Here is a 14,731-nt window from a genome sequence, read left to right as displayed (position 1 = left end):
AAATGATGGAATCTCTTGGTTTATTTTTGAGACAGTGTCTGGCAATGTGAAGTCTGAATGACCACAGTTTGTCAGTCATTTTTTCAAATAAAAGTGAATGTTCTATGCAAAGAGCTGTTGGGTTAGCTGTTGATTTGGACAGTCATACAAGTGCATTTCTCGAAGATGACCATTATTGTTCAGGGTTCAGCAGAAGGTCTTTGTGCCTACTTTATATTTTGTCACGTGGGATATTAGTGAGACATGTGCTCAGAGATTGAGTTTCATAAAATTAATCATGTTTAGTGCATGGCAGAGCGTTATAAATGGAACTAGCTCCGTCTCCCCTTTCCTGTGGGGACCTGTTGGTGAAACGTACAATGGCTCAGGACATTTTGGTGCCACTGCTCGATTTGTGTTACGACTTTGGCCATTTTTACCCTCTCTTGATTGCTCTTGCCCCATCAGTGCCAGTGTCAACACTGAAGAACACTCATCATAGGCATTGAGAGCCACTGATCTAATCCTGTCTTTTCGTTTTTTAGGCGAGCAGAGCCGAAAGGGGCCTAGCCAGAACCACAGCACTGGTTAGTGGCAGAACTTGGACAAGAACCCGGTTATTAGTGAATTCCTCTTTTCTTCTTTGATTTCCTGTGCCAGTTTCAGGAATCTCAAGGTAGATGTTTCTGAACTTCTTTTATGAATATGGGATGCCAAATATATATAATTATTGAATTTATTTGGGAAGATTTCCATACACACACACACACACACACACTCGTTTTTATTTATTTATATAAATAAATATATAAATATATATAATTATATATAAAATACACACACACACACACACACACACACGGACATTTTTTTCTTATGAAGCCCTTGGCGTATTTTCCCCACTCTGTGCTCAGCCCCGTACCATGGCCCTCTTTTCCCACTCTTTGTAGTGACCACTGCTGCTCTTTAAACAGAAAGGGTTTTGTGTTTGCCAAGACCTGAGAGAAGTTGAAGGAGTGGTTCAGTGCTTGTTCATTTTCCGGTTTAGAATTTCAGCTTTGTTGGGGGAAAAAGACTCAGGGACTTTGGGCTGAAGTAGCCACTTCCTTCTTCACCTGGCTTAGCTCAGAGTCCCAGGAAAAGTAACTGCACACACACCTGTTCTCTTATCTGTCACGCGAATTCATCTTGCTGGACGACCCCTGCCTCCCACTTCTTTACTAGAATCCTCTCCCCTCCCTTTTTCTTTTCTATGGGAGGGAGGTTGTCCAATAAAAATTACCCTTTGCTTTTGTTCTTACCGATGTTAATATTTTATGTGATCTGTTTTCTTCAGTAAAAACTGGTCAGACTGACACTGTGATGGTGGATGCTGGGAAAGGCCATAGCACCCGACCCAGATGCCACGTTTTCTCTTCAGTCCCCCTCTCTTACTTACAGTAGATTTTGGGAGGATCGGGGTGAGACAGGTCACAGTGTACGAAAATGAGTGAATCTGGCTGACCATAAACTTTGGGCCGGTGCACTCTCAAATGGATTCTTCTCTCATTTTCCAATATGTTGAGTTTTCTTTTGTGAGATCTCCTTTGTTCCTAGTTCTCATTCAGCATTTCATTGCTCTCTCCCACCTGTCAGCTATTTTGCCTTTTTGTTTTGACTTTGTTTTCTAACATTCTTCTGCTTCCTCCATGGCTATCTTGGTTACCGGAAGTGAGCTCTGATGTGTTCTTCGGTCACCCTATGAATCAGCTCTTCCCTACACTTAGGCCTTCCATGACTTCCTTTTCTTTGCTAAATGGTCCTAAATGGTCCACACTCTCTTTCTTTCTGAGACTTCGGTTGTGGCTCCATCTAGCCATTTATGAGGCTCATGTACTCTGTACCAGAAGTTCAGGTTTAACTCTTTCAAATGCGTTTTCTGCCTGTCTTGTGTGTGGTGCATCCTGGCCTCTCCATGGAGGTGCTGAGTGGGCGCTCTTTTCACCCAGGGTCTCCTTTTTAAAGGCTGTTCTTCAGATTGGTATCTGGAGATCGGAGCTGTTGTTTATCTCTCAGCACTGGGCAGCTAAATCTCTGAACCACAGAGCTGCAGCGGCCCATCCTCTGATGCTGACTCCCTCCCATGCCGGGGTGCTACACACACCTTCCCTGACAGATGGCCATTGAGCCTCTACTTGAGCACTTCCAATTCTTGGGGAGACCATTTGTTCTACTGCTGGATGGCTTCATGTTTAAAGTTCTCCTCTGCATTGTTCTGAAACTGGAATTTTCATGGTTTTAGCCCTAAGAGTTCTAGCGCTGTGTATTTTGCAAACGTGTAGGGTGTCTTATACATGACCAGTCCTCTGATTCTCAAGGGTAGCTTTGAGTCCTCCATCCCCTTCACTGCTTGCTATGTCTCTCTTAGGATTGCAGCAGGTTTGGATGCTTATATTCTTTATGCTCAAGCCCCTCCCCGCAAGGTCCACATCACTTTCTAGATTTCTGCCATGACTTCTACCTCTAAAGTTCTCTTTCCAGCCTACTTCTCTGTTAGACATGGAAACAGTATGAGTCTGTGGGTCTAAAAGCTGGGATATGCATAGGGAAATAGTCAGTGATATTGTGATAGCATTATATGATGACAGCTCCCCTTGTGGTGAGCATAGCAGGATTTACTGTTGGATCACCATGTGTATCTATGGAACACTTGTGCACTTGGAACTATTGTAACATTGTGTATCAAGTATACTTCAATAATTAAGGAAAAATAGCTAGGATATAAATTCTAGTATCATAACTTACTAGCGGGGGATCTCAGCCAGATTACTTAATTATTCTGAGCCTTGGTTTATTCAGATACAAAATGTATATAATAATGACTTCTAAGAATATTTTTAAGGATTGAAGTATGCAAAATGCTTGGCTCAGTTGCAGAAATGTAGTTTGCTTGATTACTTTTTGCTTGATTAACTCTTTTTGTTTTTAATCTTTCCAATGATTTCGTTTTTAAAAATTTTAATTCCAGTACAGTTAACATACAGGTAACGTAAAGTGTTACGTTAATTTCAGGGGTACAGTATAGTGATTCAGCAAGTCCACACGTCACTCAGTTCTCCTCGTGGTAAGTGCACTCTTAATCCCCAACGCCTGTTTCACCCACCCAGTCACCCACCTCCCTTCTGGTAACCATCAGTTTGTTCTCCATAGTTAAGAGTCTGTTTCTTGGTTTGTCTCTTTTTTTCTTTGTTCATTTGTTTTATTTCTTAAATTTCACGTGTGAGTGAAATCATAAATTTTCTTTCTCTGACTTATTTAACTTTAGCATAATACTCTCTAGCTAGGTCCATGCCGTTGCAAATGGCAAGATTTCGTTCTTTTGTATGGATGAGTACTATTCCATTGTATGTGTATATATATATATACACATACATACATATGTATATGACATATGCATATATTTTTTATAATAATAAAAATATAAAAATAAATACAAATTAAATAAAAATAAAAATAATAAAAATTAATAATATATAAATATATATAATATATATTTAGATATATGTAAATGTCAGGAAAAGCATGTGTAGCATCCTGACAGTGGGAAGGAGTCAGCATTTAAGATGGGCCACTGTTAACTCTGTGTTTCCAAGATTTAGCTGCCCAATATTGAGAGATAAACAAGAGCTCAGATCTCCATATACATATGTATATATGTACACCACCTCTTCTTTATCCATTCCTCTGTCGGTGGACACTTGGGCTGCTCCTATAATTTGGCTATTATAAATCATACTGCAGTAAACATAGGGGTGCATATATCTTTTTGAATTAGTGTTTTTGTATTTTTGGGGTAAATACCCAGTGGAATTATTGGATCATATTGTAGTTAAATTTTTAAGTTTTTGAGGAATTCTCCATTCTGTTTTCCATGGTGGCTGTACCAGTGTGCATTCCCACCAACACCACAAGAGGGTTTCTATTTCTCCACATCCTTTCCATCGCTTTTTGTTTCTTGTGTTTTTGATTTTAGCCATTCTGACAGGTGAGGTGATATCTCGTTGTAGTTTTGATTTGTGTTTCCCTGATGATGAGTGATGTTGGGCATCTTTTCATGTGTCTGTTAGCCATCTGGATGTTTTCTTTGTTGAAATGTCTTTTCTTGTCTTCTGCCTGTTTTTTAATTCGATTGTTTGGGTTTATTTGACGTTAAGTTGTATCAGTTCTTTATATATTTTGGATACTAACCCTTTATCAGATATGTCATTCAGTAGGCTTTTAGTTTTTTTGATTGTTTCCAATGATTTCTCTTTATTTTTTATAGATATGAGTTGATTTTTAGAATTCATTATTTTAAGAATTTCTCCCTGTCTCTCCTTTTCTTTCCCTATTCTTTCTAGATTTTATTCATACCTAGGATTCATACCAATCCTAAAAAACATTCTTGTTACTTCTAGATCATTTCTAGATGTTTCTAGATCTCATTCATGTTACTTTGTATAGAAATTACCTTTTTTTTTTTTTTTGCAAATCCTATTTTTATCTACATGAATTTATTCAACTTCTGCCTACATCTCTACTTGTGTATTAAGCTTTTATTATTTTTCCTGTGAAGAACATTTGTCCACACCTTTAATGGGTTAATGATGACTGGGCCATTGCAGGTTACTCAAGTCCTCATTGGACTCTTCACTCAGTAGCTTTTAGAGTTGCTTAGTTGAATAAAATATTTTAAATTATTCAGTTAAATGTCAATTCAACCAACATTTACTAAACACTTCTAATAGGACATGTGTCGAGCTAGGTGCCCTAGGAATTACATAAAACACTGTTTTAATTTGTCCATGCATTCATTCATTCAACATTTTCTTGAGTACTAAAGATCAGATTCTGGGTTTGGGGTTCAAAAAACTGAGTTAGACAGGGTTTCTTACCTCAAGACACATAATCAAATAAACATATGAAGACAGGGTGGTAATTTTGGTGATCTAGAGCTATATCCTACCAGGGATATGAGAAGGACTACTTGACCAAACCTTTCTTGGTTGGGAAAAGAGTCAGGTCTAGGTTGGGATGCTTAAAAGTTGAGTAAGGGGCTTAAAGTTCATTGGAAAAATAAGACCCTACTAGGGTTTAGATTGTGTATGGTTAATAATAAGTGGATTCTATGAAAATCAACCACCAAGTTCCATATGTTCCCCTTGACTCTCCTCCTCCCTCCAATGGTATTCATACAACATTTTTCATTCTTCTGTTTATTTTAGGGACCTTAGAACCAGCAGAATAACTGAAAGATAGATGTGATGCTAATATATATAGGTTTGCTTTTGGGACCTAATTACTGCCTGAATGCATATTTCTGCATTCCAAAGTAGCAATAATAACATAAATACATAAAAATAATCTCATGATAGTATGACATATTACAAAGTATTTCTCAATCCATCATTTCACTTACTTCTTATAGAACAGCTTAGTGCTTGTGGGTTGTCTGAGTGTCTTAAGCACTGTTACTGATAGATAAGAGCATAAGAGTTAGCACTGAATAATTATGGATGGAGGGTTTGCAAATAATTTTTTTCTCTCTTTTATTTCAAGATGATCATGCTGTATTTCTCATTTTATGCAGATCACAGGACCTGGTCTGCCCATAACGAGGCATCTAGGAAGGTGTCCCTTCACCACTCTGTGCCTCAGCTTTGTTACTTGTCGAATGGGAATATTGCTACTATTACTAACAGTAACACCAGCTTCACCCCACTGGATGGAGATACAGAGTAGAGTCATTAATTTGTGTGAGAACATAATGTATATAATTGGTCACAACTGTAGATCAAAATGCACCCTTTGAGTGATCAGACTGTCCGCTCCTTTAGTCAAAATGAGTTCAACTTCATTTTTACCTGTTTCTCCATGTTTTCTAAGGTAGCTTTATGTCTTTTTCTCTTCCATTTAGCCAAAAGGGACTGCAGGCACGTGCTGTATGTCCTTATAATAAGCACTTGTTGATTGAATTTTTTTTTTTTTTAAAGTCCTGACCTTTTAAAGTCCAGTGCTGGAAATCTATAAGCTACTTATATTTTTGCTTAGGATTCCTAAAGCCTCTCATCTAATTTCTAGATTATAAGTTCATTGATAGAACCCTTATAAATATCACATTAAGAAGCTGAGCACTACCTTTAGGCCAAAGCAATTTACTTTTTAAAAATCTGATTAATTTCAACACAATCAGCCAGGATGTCAGAAGATCTCAGTGCCTCTGATAGATGCTGACAGGTGAGGAAATTAAAATCAGGGAGGGAAGCAATTAAATACTGGCAAACATTACTTTAATGAGACAACCAAATCATTCATAAGCCATGGAATATGTTGTATTCTTGATAAGTATCTTAGGGTGGCGGGTGAGAGAGTAGAGTGCATTTAAAAATGCTCTTTCTATGGGATCTGATGATGGGAGTCGAGGCCTTTCTGTGTTTGTTACCTAATGCCTTTGGCCTGGTCTAACATTTCAATTGTTTTCAGAGACAGACTTCCTAATAATCATGTTAAAGATTATGAGAGTGTTTAATTTAAGCAAATCTAGTATATGATTTAATTTAAACAAGTAAATAGTTTAATTTAAATCGATCTTACTAATCTTTTCCCTCTACCTCTACCCCTACCTAAACCTCAGGCAGACACACAAAATGCAAACAAAGTAATTTTTGGCCTTTCACAGGTGGTTTAGGGACAGCCGTGGTCAAGACCTATGAAAAGAGATCCAAACAAACACATAAAAACATATTTCGTACAACTTCTAATACAGAAGATTTGGGAATTAAAGTGCTAGGAGCGGAACCCAGGCATTCATTCCCCATCCAGCTCTTCTTTTCAAGATAACACCCCCATATTCTGGAGGGACATCTGGGATCATGGTGCTCAAGAGTTAATCGTTTGTTGGCTTAGTGCAAGTTTTTACAAGGCTCTGTCATGTTGGTCATTGGTACTATAGCACTTGTAAAATATCAAGTATTCAGAGGTATTTTTACATTGGCCACAGTGATTCTGGTGTCAGTTGGTTGGAATTTGTGTTCATACTATGAGGTTCGTTATCGCAGAATTGTGTTGGTTAAAAATTGTCCTGCGGTATGGGGGTCCATTCAGAAGCCACTGTGGTTTGTGAAAAACGTACTGGAGCAGTTCTTTCTGCTTTCCTCATTTCTTTTATCTTTCCATTCCTTTCTGCCTTTTTCTTCTCTCTCTTTTTCATTGGCTTCATTTGTTCCTTCCTGTTTTTCCCAAAATACAGTGTAAATTATCAAGTCTTCCATCTGAGCTCCAAGTTGACTTGGTGAGTCTTGCTTTTGCCTGTACTTTAATGAATAGGTTGAAGGTTTATAAATTGAATGCTGAGCATACAGGTTTCTTTCTTTTGGGTTGAAATTGCTTCTGAAGATGAGAATATTTTTCTTGAGAGAGGATGGGTGGTTTGACGAAGGATGCAGACCGCGAGGGTCTTGGTCAGCAGTCATAAACGCAGAGGTGGCTCAGGATGACTGGCTTTATTAACAAGATGCTCCAATGGGGTTTGCCACTGGGTCTAGTGGAGAACTCCACTGCATTAGGTAATATACCTGAGTTACTGAGGACACTAGACCCTCGAATCATGTGAAGAGGGTTGGTGAACTTCGTAGCGAGAGGCTTCAGCTTCGCTACTGCTCAGCATTGAGACCTCTTGGAGAGAAAATTCAGGGGTGCTGGCTTCTTTGTTTCTGTGGCTTATGTTTTGAGAATTTGTCAAAGATGTTGCATCTCTGAAACTGCACTGGGGAGAGCTGAGAAAGTCTGCATGGTAACCCTGTATTGAACAGCTTCATAATATGTCACCTTCTGGTTAGACCACAGATATGAAGTCTTCTCTCTCTCTTTCTCTTTTTCTCCTTTCACTTGTCAGGGAAGCAGGGCTCAATACTAAACGTGCTTTGGTGACTTTACAGTTGACTTTTGTATGGTATGTCCTCCCAAATGGGAGGCTGCATCATGTAACAGAAGGGTCCTCACTGGCTCTGGTGTCAGGATTCAAGGTTATATTTTGGTCTGCTCCATATTAACCATATGATTTTGGAAGTTTGGTTTCCTTCTTGGTAAAATTGGTCATAATGACCAATTTTTGGTCATTTGACCAATGAATTTGGTGGCCTGTGACAAGACTTTCTTGCAAGGTATCTTATATCCCATGTTTTATTCTTAATCCTATTTGAGTCCCCTATGTTCTTCTGTTGGAAGCTCCATCTCTCTGAACCTAAGGGATGAACTTCCAGCCCAAAGGCACAGACTTTCAAACGATTTGAGATGCACCTGCACATCCTTTACCTAAAGCAGCATCTCTTGATTTCTGGGGTCAAGAGGACACATAATTTTTAAATTTTGAAGTGTTGTCTTTTGAAACAAACATTCTCCATGTCATTGTTAGGGGAGGCCATGGGACATACACATAGGTAAATATCACAGTGGTTTAGAACTAGGCATATGAATTGAAGAAATACCCAACCCAGAGATATTCTCCAGCATTATGTGCTTATAACGTCATTCTTTGATCAGATAAACACGGGCTCATAGGAAGAGATATTCATGCTTTGTATACCACCACTGTGCATTCCTATAGATATGAAATAATGGAGGAAAATCTTATGGGGCACCTGGGTGGCTCAGTGGGTTAAAGCCTCTGCCTTCCACCTTAGGTCACGATCTCAGGGTCCTGGGATCGAGCCCCGGACCGGGCTCTCTGCTTGGCGGGGAGCCGGCTTCCCCCCGCCTCTGCCTACCTCTCTGCCTACTTGTGATCTCTCTCTCTCTCTCTGTTAAATAAATAAATAAATAAATAAATAAATAAAATCTTAAAAAAAAAAAAGTTTGAGTTTTGGCCAGGAAGTAGATATTATAATTCCCATTTACATATAAGGAAATTGACACTCAGAGAGTTTAAGTAACTTGCCTAAGGACATCTTTAAGAGGAAGACAAGTCTGACTGGCTATAAATCCCATGTGTTTTTTTCTACTTTCTCATGTCAATCAGATGTTCTGATTTTATTGTATTATTCCCTCTCCTACCCAGTCTAGTGGATAAAGTCAGTGTGGTGTTTGTGTTTTCCTAACCTAATAGCCCAGGAGACACTAAGCTATAAAGGGAAGATCACTGGACCAACAGGCAGAGACTGAGAGTCCAAACGTGCACCCTGCTATATGTACTATGTAGTCTTGGACAAGTCACCCACCTTCCTTTCCTGAACTTCTATTTCCATATCTGTAAAATGAAGACAGTAATAGTCACTCATAATATATTTGTGGACTTAGTCATGAGAAATATGTTTGTTCCCTTCTCCTTCTGTCTGTTCCTCCATGCCTTTTTGAAGTGAGGTCCTTCACCTGAAGCAGCATCTCTTGCTTTCTGGGGTTGAGAGGACATGTAATTTTTAAATTTTGAGGTGTTGTCTTTTGAAACACATATTCTTTATGTCGTTATGAGGGGAAGCCGTGTGAAAATGTTTTTCAAAGCAAGAAACTGCTCTATATATCTGAATTTCTGATAAATATAGCTTAATGCCTAAGAGTAACGCTTACCTTTTTCATTTACAGACACCGGCATTGCAGTCTGCCAAACCTTGTGTTGTCTGACCATTCCAGGAACTTGCTCTCTGAGGTAAGAGAGGATTCATATTTATGAAATGCTAATAGGCATCCTGGCGATGATGATGAAGGTTGATTTTACAGAAGAAATGCAAAAGTATTTCATGAGCACTACAACCTGAAAAAATGGCTGAAGCAGTGAACAGCCGTCCTTTTCTCTCTCCTTGATTTAATATCACCCTTTCAATTTGTAGCCTTTCTGGTTTAATACCAAAATCACAAAAATCTGGGCAACACAGAAAATTCAGATTTTGCAAGTATTTAAGTGTCTATAATGTGCTATGTACTCTTTTTTTTAAAAAAATATTTATTTATTTATTTATTTAGGGAGAGAGCATGAGTGATGGTGGGAGGGGGCAGAGGCCGCTGAGCATGGAGACCAATGTGGGGCATGATCCCACAACTGGGAGATCATGACTTGAGCTGAAACCTAGAGTTGGATACTTAACTGACTATGCCACCCAGGTGTCCCCATAATGTGCTATGTTCCTTTCTACTGTCTCTTTGTATCCCTAGCTAGCATGTGGCAGGAGGGCTTCTCTCTGGTTTCCTGGCCTTTGGTAGAAGGGAGTTTTTCACTATACTGTTCTGCCAATGCTTCCTGGCTCTAAAGGGACCAAACTCCGCTTGTCGTGTTTGTCACTGTCTTTTAGCTGCCTCCAGAAGATCCCCAAAACACATTATTCAGGGCTACAGTGGCAACACCGGAATCCTAAGAATACAGAAAATGAGTTTGAGGTTTTTGAGACTCAGGCCACATAGTGTGTACACACCCCTGTTCTGGGGGTGGGGACCAGTGCTAAGGAAGGTGGGCCTTTGGCAAAAGAACATATCTGTCTGGAGTTTGTCAAGAAAACAGGGGCCAGAAAGAAATTTAAAGGAAGCATGGTGGTTGCAAAACTTGCAAGATGGGAGTTTTCTTTTGCAGCTAACCAGCCCAATATTTGCACTTCCCAGTCAGCTCTGCTGGGTTCCATGTCGTCTTTGAGAAGTCTTGGGTGAAAAAGTGGTGACACCCTCGATATGGTGTTCCTAACGTTGGGCCCTGTAGGATAGCAACTCTGGAAGATTTGATATTGGCCCTTAAAATACTGTAAACGTTTGTTTTGCTGAATATTTCAATCATGGCTTTGGTATGTTTTTACCATGATGTCGAGATCATGATCTTGACATGATCACATGTCAGTGTGACTTTAGTTACACAGACCTTTGAAATAAATTGAAGTTTATTGTCATGCCCCATATTTGTCAGAATCAGCAGTTTAGTATCGAGTGGAAATTATGGCGTTATTAATATAACATACGTTACATTATATCGTATGTATTAACAACATATATTAATACTTTTTTTTAAAGATTTTATTTATTTATTTGACAGAGATCACAAGTAGGCAGAGAGGCAGGCAGAGAGAGAGAGGAGGAAGCAGGCTCCCCACGGAGCAGAGAGCCCGATTTGGGGCTCGATCCCAGGACCCTGAGATCATGACCTGAGCCGAAGGCAGAGGCTTTAACCCACTGAACAACCCAGGCGCCCCTATATTAATACTTTTTAAAATTAATACGGTTTTTAAAGCTGCTATTTACCACACACGTCACAAGAGAATGTGTCGTAGACAAACAAGTGGGTGATGTATGGACTGTGGAACTCCTCTGTAATTAGATCAGACTGAGCTGCTGCTTATTGTTTAGATTTTATTCTCATTCCTACAAAAGTGAGGGTTATACAAAATGGTAGTGGCTAAAAGCATAGGGATGACTCCTGCCCCTCTTTTGGTCCCTCTCTAGTCCCTAAATTACTCCTGCAAAAACTCCTTTCTAATATATTTCATGTGTTTTTGTAGATAAATCTATCAGAAAAGAATGTCATGTAGACACGTAATACTATAGTTTTTGATAGTCCTGTTAGGCAGAGATCTAAGTGGTTCATTTAGAAGCTGCGGTTATATTAACTTTTCTCCAAATGCCAGTTGTTAAATATTAATAGAGTAAGCTTGGAAACACTGTAAGTATGCCCCTGTTCTGCACGGAAACCCATCTTGAAACTATGAATAGGGGTTTAAGCAAGACTTGAAAGGTTAAGAAATAATTGCTCTTGAGAAAGAGGGATTTCATCTCTGTCTTTTCACCCGTCCATTCAGCTCTCCATCCGTATTTTGGAGGTGGGGATTGGTGGGCAGCAAAGGACAAAAACTTCTCAAATAACCTTTGGGAGGTAGAGAAGTAAGTATTCTGGGGGCATGCTGTAGAAACTGAAAATAATCTTGTGGTAATCATTGGTATCAGTGGCAGTAATGAAGAAAGAATAACAGTTTAAATAAATAATTAGACTTGACAGTAGATGTGTCAACAGGTACCCACTTAATGAGTGTAATCATGTTTTTCTCTGCTTCCAGCGTTGATCCACTGACTGTGGTGTGTTCCCTGTTCCATTTCCAAACCAAATCTATTTAAAGCTGCACTTCATGGAATCTGAAACAGTATACCCTGTTTACTATTTAGAGCTGATACCCAATGTTCTTTAATAGGCAAGATCTGTACTTGAACAAGAATAGGCTTCTGGCCTGCTGGAGACCGCTGATGATCCTTGTTTTCCACAGGGTGATTCATTAGTGAGGATGAATAATACTGAATTAATTACCATGGGCTTGTCTATATTGCTAGAGTGAATTTTTTATTATAATTTGATGGAAATGGCCCTAGTCTACCTTAAATCCATTTAACCAGTTGCTGCTTTTTGAGGTGGAGATAGAGGCAGGAGTGATACATGAAATCATTTCTGAGTTACCTGGGTAGAATAGCATCGTTTTGGGGGAGTGGAGCCATGTGTTTTATTTTGTGCTGTGCAAACCAAAAGTTATGAGAATCTAGTTCTGACCCCGGCTCTGGCTATGTCACCTTGGCCAGTCACTTTCCCTCTCTAGGGCCCATTTCAGCATCTAACAACAGATGGAGTTGGACCTGTTGATCATGGCATGACTTCTAGTCAAATGTCCTATTGTCTGTGATTTTTTTTTCTTAGCCAGTCTTTTCTTTCTCCTGCTGTCACTTTTCTGAAGTCCTAGGTAAGTCTTAGGACCCTGTGACAGAGCCAGTGCTTAGAAGTAGGTATTTGTCTGTTAGCTTTGGATCTTCTACATATCAGAGGAGCAGTTCATGATTTGGATTCTGTCTATGCCATAGTGGGGTGTGTATACACTGGCCATCCCTTACCTCCAGCAACATTCAGGTTCTGGTTAGAAAGGAAGAAAACAAGTCCATCTTCCTCCATGTTTCTGTATTCCATCGTCTGGGTCTCATTTTGAGAGGGTCTGGGAAACTTAACCACTGGTTAACATCGTTGGGGTCTTCCGTTAGATTTTTCCAGGTTGAGTCCCTGACCTGTAAGGAGAGGTCAGAATGTCAAAGCCGGAGGGAGGGGACTCTTAAGAACCAGTCTAGCCAAATTCCCTTATTAGAGACTGAGACTTGGGGTCAAGGAAGGAGTCCAGTTTGTCTAAGGTATTAGTGGCAGATCCTAGTCTAGACTTTTCATCTGACTCCATAGTTCTGTCTCTGTTTGAGGAGAGAGGTCTCTTTTTATAAATTCTCCTTTCTTGTCCCAGTATTTAAAGGGCCATTGTGTGGCAGTGCAGGAGTATGAGATGCTTTTAAAGCAAAAGTGGATTCCGGCCATTCTTGTTAATTCCGTGGGGCAGTGGAGTAAGAGATTCTGGCTGGCTTCTGCTGTCTGTGTTTTATTAGGACATTGTGGATTCCCCTGCAGCCCTTCCTGTAAGAGATTACTTGACCCTGACATCACCTCTGTTTCCTCCACCCGCCTCCTGCCCTTTTTTGATCCAGTGAGTTATGGGAGGCTGAGGAGGAGCTCTTAGCTGGCTGTTTACTGTGCATAGTTGGGAGCATTAATAAAGAGAAGACGGATGAAGGATTAATAAGGAAGAGGACAGGAGAGTAATAGCCAACACAGTGAAATCTAGTTCAAGGCCTGTAATTCCCAGGTGCAGCGCTACACAAGATTAATGGCAGCATCTCTCATTCTTTCAAACCGTCTCTCTGCCTTGTTCTTATGGGACTGGGCTGGACTGAGAAGCAGCTGGAGTGATCTTTGCCAAAACCAAACTCATGTGTTCATGAGATTTCCAGGTCCAGAGGAGGGAGTTGAAATTATCCATCATTTAGGAGTCCGTTTAGAGGACACTGGATCTAAGCACGTATTTTGGACCTTCTGATACTGAAATACAGAGTGTGAAAATCATTTTGCCAAGTTTGAAGTTCAAATTCTGGCTTTAATTAATTTGCTTTGACTCCAGTGAAGCCATGACCTTGCCCTGAACCTCAGTTTCTCCATCTATGCGATGGGAGGAGACGGAGGTGAAATAGATGATGTCAAAATTTCTCTCCATTCTGATTTCCATGAATCTCTGGTTAGCTCCTGGTCCCAGAGCAATGTGCAACTGAGCCAGGTCTGGAATCCAGAACCGCCTTTCTCTTGGGTTTGCAGTGCTCATTATCTTAACTTTCACCGCCCATGGAGGTTCTAAGCAGTGTGTTTGCCTCCCTCAGCTTTGAAATATTAAAATCACCCCCCCCCCCACCGTGGGAAGGTCTCTTTTTGTCAAGGGACTTGCCTAAGGTTTTTTAAGGTGTTTTTTAACTCTTGTGTGATGCCTGTGTGTGTTGGGGGGGGGGGTAGGTGGCAGCATAGGGAAGAGGATTATGGAATATTAAAGAATTCAGGTAAATCTGTGAAATAGTTAGAAAATGCACATCTGCATAGAATGTTGGCTATAATTTTAGGAGGCTTCTAGGGCTTCTGAAGGCCAGTGTAGATTCTAGGTTAAGCAGAAGGCATTCTTTGATAAGGGAGGCCCAAGATGACATTTGGCTACATTTCCTGTTGCTGCTGGATTTTTTGTAGTTCACCTGTGGTTCTCCTCGGAGCCTCAGCCTCGTTTATGAGTGTGACCTGCACAGTTCAGTGTCTCAAACTGTTGAGTGATATTGAGACTGCTGTCACACAAACATTGAGACTGCTGTTCTGCTCGCTTCACTCACTCTCACTCACTCAAACTACTTCTAACCCAGATTCAGTAAAGGATAGCCATTT

General features: G+C 40.0%; 1 protein-coding gene across 9 annotated transcripts in view; it reads left to right on the top strand.

The window, feature by feature from the left end:
- LPP (LIM domain containing preferred translocation partner in lipoma) overlaps positions 1-14,731 on the top strand; it is a 644,971-nt gene that overhangs the window by 151,517 nt on the left and 478,723 nt on the right. For 7 of the 9 annotated variants that reach the window (XM_032359809.1, XM_032359824.1, XM_032359787.1 and 4 more), the window contains 2 exons: positions 525-655; positions 9,574-9,637. The gene's annotated coding sequence lies outside the window, so the exon portion shown is untranslated. Of the gene's footprint in view, positions 1-524; positions 656-3,030; positions 3,083-9,573; positions 9,638-14,731 lie in introns of all 9 variants that reach the window. The other 2 variants (XM_032359807.1, XM_032359818.1) reach the window with 2 other exon arrangements.

Source organism: Mustela erminea, chromosome 1 (assembly GCF_009829155.1).
Source record: "Mustela erminea isolate mMusErm1 chromosome 1, mMusErm1.Pri, whole genome shotgun sequence".
Taxonomy (NCBI): Eukaryota; Metazoa; Chordata; class Mammalia; order Carnivora; family Mustelidae; genus Mustela; species Mustela erminea.
This window is presented reverse-complemented; position numbering and strand designations above follow the sequence as displayed.